This window comes from Miscanthus floridulus, chromosome 10 (assembly GCF_019320115.1).
Source record: "Miscanthus floridulus cultivar M001 chromosome 10, ASM1932011v1, whole genome shotgun sequence".
NCBI lineage: Eukaryota > Viridiplantae > Streptophyta > Magnoliopsida > Poales > Poaceae > Miscanthus > Miscanthus floridulus.
Window position 1 is genome coordinate 24,627,688 of NC_089589.1, and position 14,485 is coordinate 24,642,172.

General features: G+C 42.5%; 1 pseudogene; it reads right to left on the minus strand.

The window, feature by feature from the left end:
• Positions 1–6: 6 nt before the first annotated feature.
• On the minus strand, positions 7–2,829 carry LOC136488342 (uncharacterized; annotated as a pseudogene).
• Between the last annotated feature and the right edge of the window lie 11,656 nt (positions 2,830–14,485).

Genomic DNA, 14,485 nt, shown 5'->3' on the forward strand with positions numbered 1-14,485 from the left:
AGAAGAACCATGAAATATAGATGGATTTTCAGGCACCAGCGAAATTTCTGTTCAGACGAGAACATCTCGCTGCATCATCTATCCTTATGAAAACAAGGTTTAACGTACGCTCAGTAATGAATACAATCCTCTTTTTCTGGCGTACGTTAAACCTTGCTTAACATACGTGAATAATGAATACAATCCTCTCTTCCTCACCCCAAAAAAGGAAAAGAGAGAAAAAATACAATGCTCTTCACATACCAGTCTTCCTTATACTAAGCATATTCAGATGAACACTCATCATGTTCCTGTGCTGTGCTCACTACACCTCTGAACATCTATTCTACATTATCTATTCTACTTATTCATTACTGCTTTAGAAGAGACGCCATCAAACCTAAGCCTTTTGGCCATTCCATAAGGATGATATGCGTTCAAAGAACCCCCTTTTGTTGCTGATATTACCTTGCCCCCCTGACGAGGAAGGAGCATCAACAGCATTCACCTTATCAGCTTCCATCGAGCTAACTGGTCGTTCTGTTTGCATAACAGGATCAACAGCCACATCATTCCTTTGGTCTACAAGTGGTGCATCAGATGGTGGTGCTGGAACATCCCCAGCCCGAGTAACATCAGCTTCCACATGTTTGGAAGGTGGCTCCGGTCGTTGAGTAAATCCAAGAGCTTTCCTGTTGTCTCTAGATGGCTGATCTGATGGGGATGATGGGACTTCCGTTTGAAGTGTTCTCTTTTCTGTACATGGTGATGTCTCCTCACTTTCACCTTCCTTGTGGCATTTTTCTGGAATGCTACTTCGAGCAGAATCCCCTGATCTCTTGAAAACCCCAACCACAGCAGCTTCTGCACCTGCACCTCTATCACCTGGTAGAGGATCTATAAATTTCACAACATCAGGCATGGCTAGGAGAAGGGCAGAGAAATTTTTGAAGCCAAATGCACTTGCATCAATATTCACATGAATCCTTTTAAGCTCTCTTCTTAGGTCTGAAACACTGATCCCTTGAGGATAAAAGCGCAGCACTCTCTTAATTCCAACAACAGCGGATTTGGGAACGTTAGGTTCCTTGGTTTTCCTTGGTAAAGCCATGGGGTTCTTTGGTTTCAGGAGAAAGTCACGGCCAGGTTCACTGCATCGACCATACCAAGAAGAGGATAAACCATCAGGTGGATGATTTAAATACTTGGGTTTGAGATCCACCCCTTTAGCTAGATCCTCCCATTCCCACAGATATGTTGCTGCACTGCAGTAACATCTTGGAGCCAGAATCAGGGCAAGAAAGCAATACGTTATAATTGCTCATCCTAAGACGATGCAGGATGTTTGCAAAGTCTTTATCCCCGGATAGAAGGAAGAAATGAGATGGGGGAGGGTTCTGAGCAATCCAAGAGATAAGATCAGACATGAATGATCGATCACAACCATCCTTTCCACCTAGAAAATGAAACCATATTGTTAGTATGATCAGACAACACTGCATAACTGAAATCAAAATACAAAAACAAAGTTAAAGGGTGTCATTCTTAAATGGCAACTTGGAAACAAAATAAAAAATTCAAGTGTATCAACTATCTCTGGAAAAGGTAAACAATTTAACATATGACTTGAGTTGATGTTTATGGAGTCCTATTTAACTTGAAACGGCAACAGCAGCGCCGAAGTAACAAGTCACTAATGATATTCAAGTCCTAATATTTGATAATCCACGTCCTAATTTATTCATCTCGAATAAGCAGCCTGTTCGTTTCGGCTGAAACGATCGTGGATTATTACTGCTGGCTGGTTTGGTGTGAGAAAAATACTGTTCTGGCTTATAATCCACAATCGTTTATGACCAAGCGAACAGGCTGAAGGTTAGCTGAAGGAAAACTGCTTCCTGACACTGTCGACAATTATGTACTAGTCTTTGCAATGCTCCCTTGAGCTACTATACAAACATTGGCCCAACACTAATATGAACCAAGCCCCCTCTATTCAGATAAATTGTGCCAATATCTACTGATCACGAAAAGATTCCTCATGATTCCAACACCGTATTCAATATTCGGCCGGACTGAAAAATACTGTTCTGGCTGATTGTTGTGAGAGAAAAATACTGACGTAAATAGTGTTTTTGTGAGGTGGCTGGCCAGCCAGCCAGCCGAACACGTTGTTGCAGCCAGCCAGCCAGCCAGCCAGCCAGCCAAAAATACTATTCAGGTAAACTTGTTGCAGTGCTAACTACATATAATCTAATCAATCGGAAGTAAACCGACCAATCATTTTTCGCTCCAGTGACATTCTGAGTCTACCGCGAAATTGCTAGTATGACAGAGAGCGAGGAAATGGGGGAGAGTAGTGGAGGGAGGAGACAGAGGACGCAACTGGAAGGGACGTGCGACAAGGCGACGCCGGTGTCGGCGAGCGCCTCCTGCTCGGCGGGCGGGATGCAGCCGACGTCGCCGAAGGCGGTGATCTCGATGGGCCCGCGGATGCCGGCGCGCCGCAGCGCCTCCGTGACGCGCGGGGCGAGGTGGCGCGGGCTGGCGCCGCGAGGGAGGCGGCACCTCTGGAAATCCCACCACACCGTCACCTTCACCGCCTTGGACTCCTCCCACTCGTCCTCCTGCTGCAGCTGGTGGTGGTTGTAGTGGCGCTGCGCGCCGACGACGCACCCGGGAGGGGATGCGTGGGAGGTCGGGCCGCAGAGGAGGATGCCGTGGTTGGCGGGTCGTATGCTGAGGAGAAGGTGGCGGGCGCGCGAGGCGAACATGGCGGCGGCGCGAGCTCGCCGTGGCGTCGGGTTGCCGCCTTGCCGGGGGCTTTAGCAGGCCGAAGGATATAACCCTCGTGGGCTGAGCCTGGGCCGGACACACCCAGACGAACAAGTCCATTCTATCCCTTAAATTAAACTTAGACTATAGTTGAAGTCCAATCTTTCTCTTTGAACTCTAAAATTAGACATCTTGTTTTTTAAATTCTCAAAACCATTCGGATTAGAGAAAAATGCCATTTGACACTAGAAAAACTCATTCTTACTTATTAGACATCGAAAATTTCAAACTTTCTTATTTGACACCGATTTTATGTTTTATGCCTTATTCCGTTATTCGACATATGATCACTTCCGTTTTTCTTTTGGCATTACAACATCGTGTGGGTGACGGTATAAAGACCAAAATACCCTTGAGTTATTTTCGCACCGGAAAATAATCAGGCTGGTGTAATCCTCATGTTCCACCCGACTCAACTCGTCGGGCTCCACCCAAAATCATAGACCATGGCAAGGTGCAGCCATGGAGAAGGGGGCATGGCAACTTGCTTGGGCTGCTGGTTGGGTCGGTCGCACAATAGTCGGCCATGGAGCATGGTGGAGTGGCGGTTTGTGGGGCGACCCCTAGCCATGGAAGACGGAGCATGTCAATAGGCTCATGGCCACGACTGTCCAAAGAGAGGGCAGCAAACACAGTGCCAGGATCGGGGGCCCTAGCCGATCATGGAGGACCCTGGGTATTGGAACGTGCTACTGCTACTATTTTCTTTTTTGGGAAACTGCCAACATTTAGGGAATGGAGGAGAGCAGGAAGAAGAACCGAGGACACACATTTGGCAGGGGCAAAATTTTCTTTTTTTACCATTGTCCACTTAACGTAGTTATACCTATAAACTGACCGAAGTGTCGAACGAAAGATAAAATTGATGTCAGATAGAGAAGGTTAAAAATTTAGTGTTAAATAAGGAAGCACAACTATTTTCAGTGGCATATAGAGAATTTTCACTTTGAATTACCTCCCTGCCCTAGTTTAGAGTGCTTTTAAAGACGATTTTATCTTTTTTTAGAAAACGTTGGGTAAATACTATATAAGATTTTTAAATCACAGAAAATGTCTCCAAGTCCAACCTACCAAAAATTCCAAAAGAACTAGAGATATATTAGGATACAACCAATCCAAATAAAATATTTAGAGCGCGTGAAACATCTTAAGAAACTTTTAAAAATTAGGTTTAGGTCTAGAGAATGAGAAAAATATCGAGAAAAATCTAGAAAAATCCAAAACATTCTAATCAATATATAAACATGTTTTAAAAACTTTTCACTATAAGAAATATAAGATGCAACTAGCATAATGTAGCATACATTAATGTTGAATGCATTCATGTTATACGTCCGTCCATGTTAGTTGTGTATTATGTTTTTTCGCAAAAAGTTTTCAAAACACATTGACATATCAATTAGAATGTTTTGAGATTTTTTTAGTTTTTTATTGATTTTTTTTCATTTTCCTAGAGCTAAATCTATTTTTAAGCATCTAGAGATATTTTAATAAGCTCTAAATATTTTATTTTGATTTGTCATATCAAAACCTATCTTTAGAACTTCAAAAGTTTTGAAAGCTTATATACATTTTCTGTGCTTTAAAGACCATCAAGTATTTATCGAATTTTTTAAACTAGAAAAGATAAAACCATCTTTAGAAACCACTACAAACCATCGGAGGGAGGTAACTTGACCGGTTTTAAGACGTCACACAAGGATAAGATGTATAGTTTTAGGGTTTGAGAAGAAGAATCAGACTATGGCGATCTGGAGAGAATTTTTTTTTTTGAAAAAACGATAAAAGCTTTTTCGCAATTTTTCTAGACGATAGGAATAAAAAGCATAAGAATGAAGGTACCATCCAGCCTTTCTACAGCGACCTTTTATACAAAAAATAACAAAAGAGAAGATGGCAGAGCACAATAAAACAAAACTATACAACTAGGGGAAAAAAGAGCAAAATGGCCTGATGGTGCCAAAACACAACCCGGCAAACACTACACCCCTATAACCACTGTCTCCTGGAGAATATTACGAGCAACCATCCTGATTCAGAGAGATAAAATAGACCTTTTTAAGAAATCCATAAAACTCAAATCTTGGCTTGGAAATTATGTCCGCTCAAATTATCATTGGAATTCAGGAAGATTTTTCCACGAATGGGCCTGCGGATGAGAGCTGCGCTATGGTCCTGTGGGCCCATTAACCAGTCCGTCCGACCATTGGTTGGCTTAAAAAAAAGTTGTCGTCGGACAGCAACAAGAGGCCAGGAAGGAAGGAGGTCGCTTAAGGGTGGCCCGACCAAGGCGTACGGGGAGCGGGAGGAGGGGTGGGCGATCTCGCCGGCGTCGCATCACCGCCGTGTGGCGATTCCTGCACGGGCGTCGGTCGGTTGTCATGGAGACGGCGCACGAGGTGGCCGTTTACATCGACCGCTTCCACAATCTGGTCCTGTTCCAGCAAGGGTAACAACTAACAAGGATTCGGGGAAAAATTTCCAGCCCCTCTCCTTTTCCTTTCAAGAACATATTAACTTTCTCATTTTTTTATGGCATGCATTCTTTCGGCTCTCCTTGATGGGTAGAAAAAGATACGCATTACATTGTTTGTTAATTTCACCAGTAGGGAAACGACCTTTAATTCCACCTTTAAATTTGGCTTGAGTCCCGGTATTTTTCGCGCCCGGGACTAGAGAGACCTTTAGTCTTGGTTTGTAGCTCCAACCGGGACTAAAGGTCCCTGCCCAACGGCTACTGCGGCAGCCTTTTGCTGCAGGGGACCTTTAGTCCTGGTTGGAGACCGGGACTAAAGGTTAACTTTTACTCCCGGTTGGTCATAAAACCAAGAGTAAAAGTCTTCTTCCGGCTGGAGGCTCCGTCCGGGACTAGAAATGGACCTTTAGTTCCGGTTTCTGTCTACAACCGGGACTAAAGGTCGCCTCTTATATAGCCCTTCTTCCTCCCCGAGCCCGAGCCACTTCGAGCTCAGTGTTCTTGCTTCATCGCCGGCCTCTCTTCTTCCTCATCGTCGGTAATCACAAGATTTCTTCGATTCCTCCATCGATTCTTCGGTTCTAAAGGTTACCAACTTTATACTCTCATGTTTTATCAGTAGTATATCTCATTTTGTGGACTAGATATTTATGGTTTTTTATGGTGAATTTTTTTATTTGTAAGCCATTTAAGCTCAAAATCACTTTAAAGTTTGCATATTTGGATGAAGGAAGGTTAAAGTAGTTATTCAAAACTAGTATTCAGTTTTCATTTCTAGCATGCATAGCACATTTCATGGTTTAGAGATATAGAGAATTTTAGAGTTTTCTTTAATTTTATTTGTTTATAAAATGAGAAATTTATATTATATTAAAAATTAGTATAGAAAGTAGATGGCAACTGCTTCCGGGTCCACGGCCTGTCATCGGGTTCCAAAGCGACTGAGGCCGGACCTCCCTCTCATTGTATGCGACAAATGTGAGGAGAAGATTGTGATGGAGTACCGGGTGAGGAAGGAGTGTCCCAACAAGGGCCGTATCTTCTACAAGTGTCCGGATCGCAATGCGAGTTATTTTGTCACATTTGATGATTATGGTTAATTTATACTTATTTTCATGATGATTGTGATTAAAGTTCTATTTTTTTGTTTTAATTTCAGTGGGATGGCACTGGATGTTCAGGCTGGTACTGGGAGGAAGAGTATGTTGAACACGTGCAAAACTCTCTTGCACAGGCGACTACGGCGGCTGATGAGGCAGTGATCCTGCGGAAGAAGCCCATAGATGTTGAACAAACGCATGATCTGTCTGTTTTAGTTGGGATTGGTCACGAAATCCTTATGCTGCTGAAGTGCATTTTAACCTTAGTTTTTTTAGTGGTAGTTAGGATTGTCTACATTGTAGCGAGACTTTCATAAATTAATACCTTGTGTGGTGGCATGCATGTCGTATAATTAACTAATTATGTTCTAGGTTTTAATATGGTATGTATGTCATGTAATGCAGATGAGCCGGCATTGGATGTACAATGCTGATCGCCGCTCCCAAGAGTTCATTGAGGGCGTGCATTCTTTCTTACTTGCGGCCGAGGCAAACAAACGCGATGGTTTCATGTACGACCCATGTGCCATATGTAAGAATTTGAAGGAATATGCTAGCTCAAGAAGTCTTCATTCACACTTGTTGAAGTCAGGTTTTATGCCAAACTATATTTGTTGGACGAAGCACGGAGAAACCGGGGTTGTAATGGAAGAAGATGAAGAAGAACAATGAGACGATAATGACATTATTGCTGAATATGGTGCCTTCATTGATACTGCAATGGGGGAAGCTGAAGAAGAGGTAGTGGCAGAAGATGAGCCCACTGATGATCTTGGTCAGGCCATTCGTGACGCACAAAGAGAATGTGAAAGTGAAAAAGGAGAAGATCAAGTTCGAGCGCATGCTAGAGGATCATAAGAAATTGCTATACCCAACTTGTGATACGGGACAGAAAAAGTTGGGTACCACACTGGAATTGCTGCAATGGAAGGCAAAGAATGGTGTATCTGACAAGGGTTTTGGGGAGTTACTGAAAATCCAAAAAAAAGATGCTTTCGAAGGATAACGAATTGCCCGTTACTACGTACGAAGCAAAACAGGTAGTCTACCCTTTGGGATTAGAAATCCAGAAGATACATGCATGTCCTAATGACTACATCCTCTACCGTGGCGAGGAGTATGAGAAGTTAGATGCATGCCCGATATATCATGCATCGCAGTATAAGATCAGGCGAGATGACCCTGGTGATGTTGAGGGCGAACGTCCCACGAAGAAAATTCCTGCTAAGATTATATGGTATGCTCCTATAATACTACGCTTGAAACGTCTGTTCAGAAACAAAGATCATGCAAAGTTGTTGCGATGGCACAAAGAAGACCGTAAGGTAGACAATATGTTGAGACACCCTGCTGATGGGTCCTAGTGGAGAGCAATCGATAGAGAATTTCCGGAGTTTACAAATAACGCAAGAAACTTAAGGTTTGCTTGAAGTATGGATGTTATGAATCCTTTCGAGGGGCAGAGCAGTAGTCATAGCCCTTGACCTGTTACTCTATGTATCTACAACCTTCCTCCCTGGTTATGCATGAAGCGTAAGTTTATTATGATGCCAGTGCTCATCCAAGGCCCAAGGCAATCTGGCAACGACATCGATGTGTACCTGAGGCCACTAGTTGAAGAACTTCTACTTTTGTGGAATAGACCAGGTGTACGTGTGTGGGATGAGCACAAACAGGAGCACTTTGACCTACGAGCATTGTTGTTCATAACAATCAATGATTGGCCTGCTCTAAGTAATCTTTCAGGACAATCAAACAAGGGATATAATGCATGCACGCACTGTTTCGATGACATTAAAGGTATATTCTTGAAAAAAATATCGAAAGGTCGTGTACCTTGGCCATCGTCGATTTCTTCCTGCGAATCACCCCTAAGAAAGAAAGGCAAGCATTTTAAAGGTAAGGCAGACCATCAGACCAAGCCGGGCAACCGAACTAGTGAGGATGTACTCAATATGGTCAAGGATGTGAAAGTAGTATTTGAAAAGACACATGGCAGTGAACCTGTTCCGAACAACGCCAACGGTCACGCACCCATGTGGAAGAAGAAGTCCATATTTTGGGAGCTACCATATTGGCAAGTCCTAGAGGTACGTAGCACGATCGACGTGATGCACCTGACGAAGAATCTTTGTGTGAACCTACTAGGCTTCATGGGTGTGTATGGGAAGCCTAAGGACACACTTGAAGCACGACAGGACCTGCGGTATTTGAAAGAACGAGACAACCTGCATCCAGAGAAGACAGATGATGGACGCCATTACTTAAGTCCTACCGGCTACACTCTTAGCAAAGAAGAGAAGGAAAGCATGTTTGAATGCCTAGCAAGCATCAAGGTACCATCTGGATTCTCCTCGAATATAAAGGGTATAATAAATGTGCCAGAGAAGAAATTCCTAAACTTAAAGTCCCATGACTGCCACGTGCTCATGACGTAATTGCTTCTAGTTGCATTAAGAGGAATTCTACCTCCAAATGTACGTCTAGCCACCATGAAGCTATGTGCATTCCTCAATGCAATTTCTCAGAAGGCAATCGATCCAATGGATCTAGCTAAACTACAGAATGATGTGGTTCAATGTCTTATCAGCTTTGAGTTGGTGTTCCCTCCTTCCTTCTTTAATATCATGACACACCTCCTAGTTCACCTGGTCAAGGAGATTAGCATTCTCGGTCCTGTGTTCCTGCACAACATGTTCCCCTTTGAGAGGTTCATGGGAGTCCTAAAGAAATATGTTCACAACCGTGCTTGGCTAGAAGAAAGCATCGCCAAGGGCTATGGAACAGAGGAGGTCATTGAGTTTTGTGTTGACTTTATTCCCGACCTTGACCCAATTGGTGTTCCTGAATCACGACACGAGGGGAGACTAAGTGGAAAGGGGACACTAGGGAAGAAAACATATATTGGTACACAGGACAATTATTTTAATAAAGCACACTACATAGTTCTGCAAAACTCCTCCTTGGTGGATCCGTATATCGAGACACATAAAGAGTTGCTTCGATCCGAGTTTCCAGGGAAGTCTAAAGCTTGGATTACGCGTCAGCACATGGAAACTTTCAGCGACTGGTTGCGAAAAGAGTGTCAGGGTGATAAGAGTTTTGATGAGCAACTGTATTTGTTGGCCAGGCAGCCATCGTGGCATATCTTCACATACAAAGGGTACGAGATAAATGAGAATACATTTTACACAGTAGCCCAAGATAAAAGGAGTACCAACCAAAGCAGTGGTGTCTACATAGATGCCACCGACCCTAATGAAAATAAGCAAACATATTATGGCCACATAGAGGAGATATGGGAACTAAACTATGCACCTACTTTTAAGGTACCTTTGTTTAAGTGCCAATAGGTAAAGGCGATTGGAGGCGGGGTAGCAGTCGACAACCAGTATAGAATGACAACCGTAGACCTCAACAATATTGGGTACAAAGACGAACCGTTCGTCCTTGCCAAGGATGTGAATCAGGTGTTCTATGTCAAGGACATGTCTATAAAACCGAAGAGAGGGAAAAACAACAACGACCCAATCAATGAGCCAAAGCGCCACATAGTTCTTTCAGGGAAAAGAAAAATCGTTGGAATTGAAGACAAGTCAGACATATTAGAAGATTATAAAAAGGATGACCGAATTCCACCCTTCATAGTGAACAAAGACCCAAGCATCCAGCTAAATGATGAGGACACTCCATGGTTATGACGCGATCATAACCAAGGGATATACGTTAAGAAGAAGTTCACTACTGTGCCCGCTTGATATATATAGTGATGTTTACCAGTGTGTATTAGAGGTATTATGTAATAATTATGAATTCATAGATGTTTATTAGGTGTTTCCTTTTTTCTATATTCATATTAAATTTGTGTTTGATGGTGGGATTTCCATGTCGCACAAAGCAAAAAGCAAAAGCAATGCATCTGATGTGAAAAAATTAGTGAAAAATTTGTTTTAGTCCTAGCTTGATATGGTGATGTATTAGACCTATTATGTAATAATTGCGACTTCAGATTTTTTTGTCGTGTTTTCATATTTTCTACGGTTTAAATGAATTTTCAACGTTAATAAGATGTGAAAACTAATTTCCTGTCGAAAAGCTATAGTTTTAATGATTTTAATTAAGTAGTACATTTTTGCATGGTGAAAATTATGATTATTATTTACACTATGTTAAATATTTATACGGTAAAACAAAAGAGTTTAGGTTACAAATTTTTCTTATGTACAATAATGCAAAACCAGGTCTAGGAATTCTTTTTGTAATTTTTTTGCTAATATTTTATTTACTAGGCAATTAACAACTCTCTGCATATTTATATAAAACAAATATATAAAAAAGGAAAAACTTCTAGAAACCGACGGTAAGCCAAACTGCAGCCCACCTTTACTCTCGGGTGGATCAACCACCCGGGACTAAAGGTGGGCTGCGTTTTCACGGCCCGCCAAAATCACCTTTACTCCCAGGCCGTGGCTACACCCGGGACTAAAGCTCAGACCTTTAGTCCCAGTTCTAACCATCACCCGGTGAAGGGACCATGACGCCTAAGAGGGGGGGGGGGTGAATTAGGCAACTTAAAATTCTAACTCTAAACTATGGCCTCTTTTTCAACCTCCAGCAAAACCTATGCAAAAGATAATCTATCAAGATGTGCAACTATGGTTTTGCTAGTGTGTTGCTATCTCTACCGCAAATGATAATAATATGATCAATGTAAATGCGGAAGCTTAAAGAGCAAGGTAGAGATATGCAAACTCCCGTCGACGACTCTAGTATTTTTACCGAGGTATCGAGAAGCGCACAAGCTTCCCCCTAGTCCTTGTTGGAGCCCCTCGCAAGGAATCCCTCGCAAGGGCCAAGCTCCCGGTCGAGTAACTCCGTGGATAGCCTCGGGCCTTCCCCACGCGCAAGTGGGTCTCCGATGTGCCTCTCGGCAAGCCTCTCCCGGATGCTCCCCGCCGTCTTCACTATCAAGCTTCCGGCCGAAATGCCGCGGGCCTTGTTCCCTCCGGTACACGGTGGCGGCCACACCACAAACGCGGTTGGTGTGATCTCGCAAGACTTCAAGCCCCTCCGATGTACAACACTTGTGCTCGCAAGCACAGGGTGGCAAGAGGTATGCAAACCTCACTTAAACACTAGGCAAACACCTAGAGCAAGCGCATAAGCGGTGGTCTAATCAACCTAAGCACTTCGCAAAGCACTTATGCTAATCACCTAATAAAACACTAAGCACTATGCATGTGGATATCACTCAAATGGTGTATCAACACTCTTGGTATGTTTCCTTAGCTCCACGCTTCTCAAATGGCCAGTTGGGGGGTCTATTTATAAGCCCCACTGAGAAAGTAGCCGTTGGGGTCGAATTCCCGCGAAACTACTACTGACCGGACGCTGAATCGTCCTGACCGGATGCGTCCGATCGTCCCGACCGTTGAGCCGGCAAAACACTGATCGGACGCTGTCCAGCGTCCGGTCGCCTGCCACCGGACGCATCCGGTCATAGATTTGCTGCTCTAGAACCTTACTGTAATTGATCAGACGCTGCGTTCCTACGTCCGGTCTATTGCCGCCAGCGTCCGGTCCTCGCGTCCGGTCGCCTATCTGCCGAGCCACCGGTCCAGCGTCCGGTCGCGCTTCCAGCGTCCAGTCTGTGTCCGGTCGCATCTGCGAGCTCGTTTCTTCGTGATCTTGCGTACGGCTTGGTTCCTATCTTCATGCTTGGACTTTGCTTGATATCTTGGGTCTTTTCTTGTGCTCCTAAGGTCTTGCTTAAGGTGTTGATCATCGGATCATCACGTCGCCTTTGTCCAAGTCACGTCTTGCACCTTGTTGGACTACAAAACAAACACTTACAAATTCATTAGTCCAATTTGGTTGTGTTGGTCATCAAACACCAAAATCCAAAGTAAATGGGCTTAGGGTCCATTTTCCTTACAATCTCCCCCTTTTTGGTGATTGATGACAACACGACCAAAGCAAGCAAATGATAGAGATTTTGAAATTTAAAAACTACCTACTTGCTAGGTTGCAATGCAAAGGGCAAGGTTATATGATACTAATTTGATAGATACTAATTGAAACTTTACTTAAAAGCTTGTCTTGCCCTTGCAAATGTCCCCATGTGATATTATGGATTAAAGCGGATTAAAGCCTAGTGTTCTAAAAAAAATCTTCCATTACTTAGACTAATCCATGATTTACTTTCCTCCCTTTCTTGGACCATTACTACTTGTAACTAAATACTTGCCTTTGGTCCTTCAAATTCTCCCCCTTTGGCATCAAACACCGAAAAGGAAGACATTAGTAGCACAAGGGAGGGTCAAATTTCGTGATCCTTTGTGTATAGAATGAAATGGATCACAAAATTTGACTCTCACATTATATAGACTAAGCTCCCCCTAAATGTATACACACATATGGTAGAAAGCAAAGCATATGCATAATTAACAATTTATTGCACAAGAGAGTTTAATCTATATAATGCATGGAGAAAGCATATAAATATGAAATGAAATCAACATGATGATGCCAATTGAAGAACGATGCTTAACTCCGGGGACTCCAATTTCCTTACAATGAGACTACTACACATGTGATAGATTTTTAAAAAAATGATACCATTTGAACAAGTGTTAGTCTCAAAGCATCCAAGTTGTAGATTAAGCTCCCCCTAAATTTGTGCACACAAGTGTTGAATACTTGTAAAATTTGTGCACATTGATTTAAGTATCAAAATACCACTTGAAAGATGATATTTGGGAGAGATTATCTACAATTTGGACTATGGCACATATTAGATAATTAATTGTAAAACAAGCTATGTGCCGTGCTCCTAAACAATTTTAAACCATGTAGGTTTGCTCCAAGGGTTGATAATGAAACTGAGCAAGTCTACCATATGATATACCTATTGAATGCATGACAAAGTATTTAAGCATGTAAATGCAAACATTAGGCATAAAGATAACTAGATGCTTTAAGAGTATACCAATTGAAAGACAATACCAATTGAAAGGAATGACATCTAGTTACCTAACATGGGAAGGGGAATTTGGGTCCATAGTATTCACTAACCTACTTGGCAATGATTTAGTCCATCATGATGCACCCCATAAAATGCACCCATACTTTGCTAGGTCTCCAAATTCCCTGAAGTCGGACATACTTCTTACTTCCCTTTCGGGATCTAAACCTTCTTGGTGCTCTTCATGTTGGAAATGATTTCCTTTGGCACCCAAAAGCGTTTGACCCCATTGTTGGCTTGCTTGTTCACCTTGATGGCCACCACCTTGTCATTTTTCTTCTTCTTCAAGAGATAAGGTGTGGAGGCCTTCTTGTCCACCTTGTTGGTGTAGGTGTTGGAGAGCTTGCTTGTTTGCTTTTTCTCCTTCTTCTTTGCTCCTCCCCCATTCTTCACCTTGCACTCATAGGACTTGTGGCCTTCTTTGTGGCACACGTAGCAAACCACGGTTTGTCCTTCATCAAGCTTCTTCACTCCCTTGACGGTGTTATCTTGATGAAGTTGGGTTTGCTTTGCCTTGCCTTTCACTTGAGTCAAGTCCTTGGTGAGGTGAGCTACTTCTTGCTTGAGTTGCTCATTCTCTTTTGCAACCTCTTGTGTGCATGTATCTACAATCACTTTCTCAACACAAGCTTGGTTGCACATAGGTGAGTCTAAACATAAATCATTGCAAGAGGTAGATGCATCCTTTTTAATTATGTCATTTCTTTTAGATGCCTTGGTGGGGGTATTTTTGACGGCCTCAAGATTAGCAACTTTATTTGTTAGCTCATCACAATATTTGCACATGATTTCCATTTTAGCAAGCAAACTTTTATAATCATTTTGTGAGCTAGCTAACTTTTCTTTTAATTTTTCATTTTTCTTTTCAAGTTGCTTATCATTAATTGTGCATGCACTTGTTGTTAAACTAGCCTCAAGTTGCTCAATTTTAGTAGATAGTTCAACATTGAGATTTGCAAAGTTTTCATATTGTTCAAGCAAATTCTTGTATGCTTCTTGTGAACTACGTAGCTCTTCTTTTAAAGTTTTGAGCTTCTTTTGTTGACTAGTGCAAACTTTAGCATATTTAAG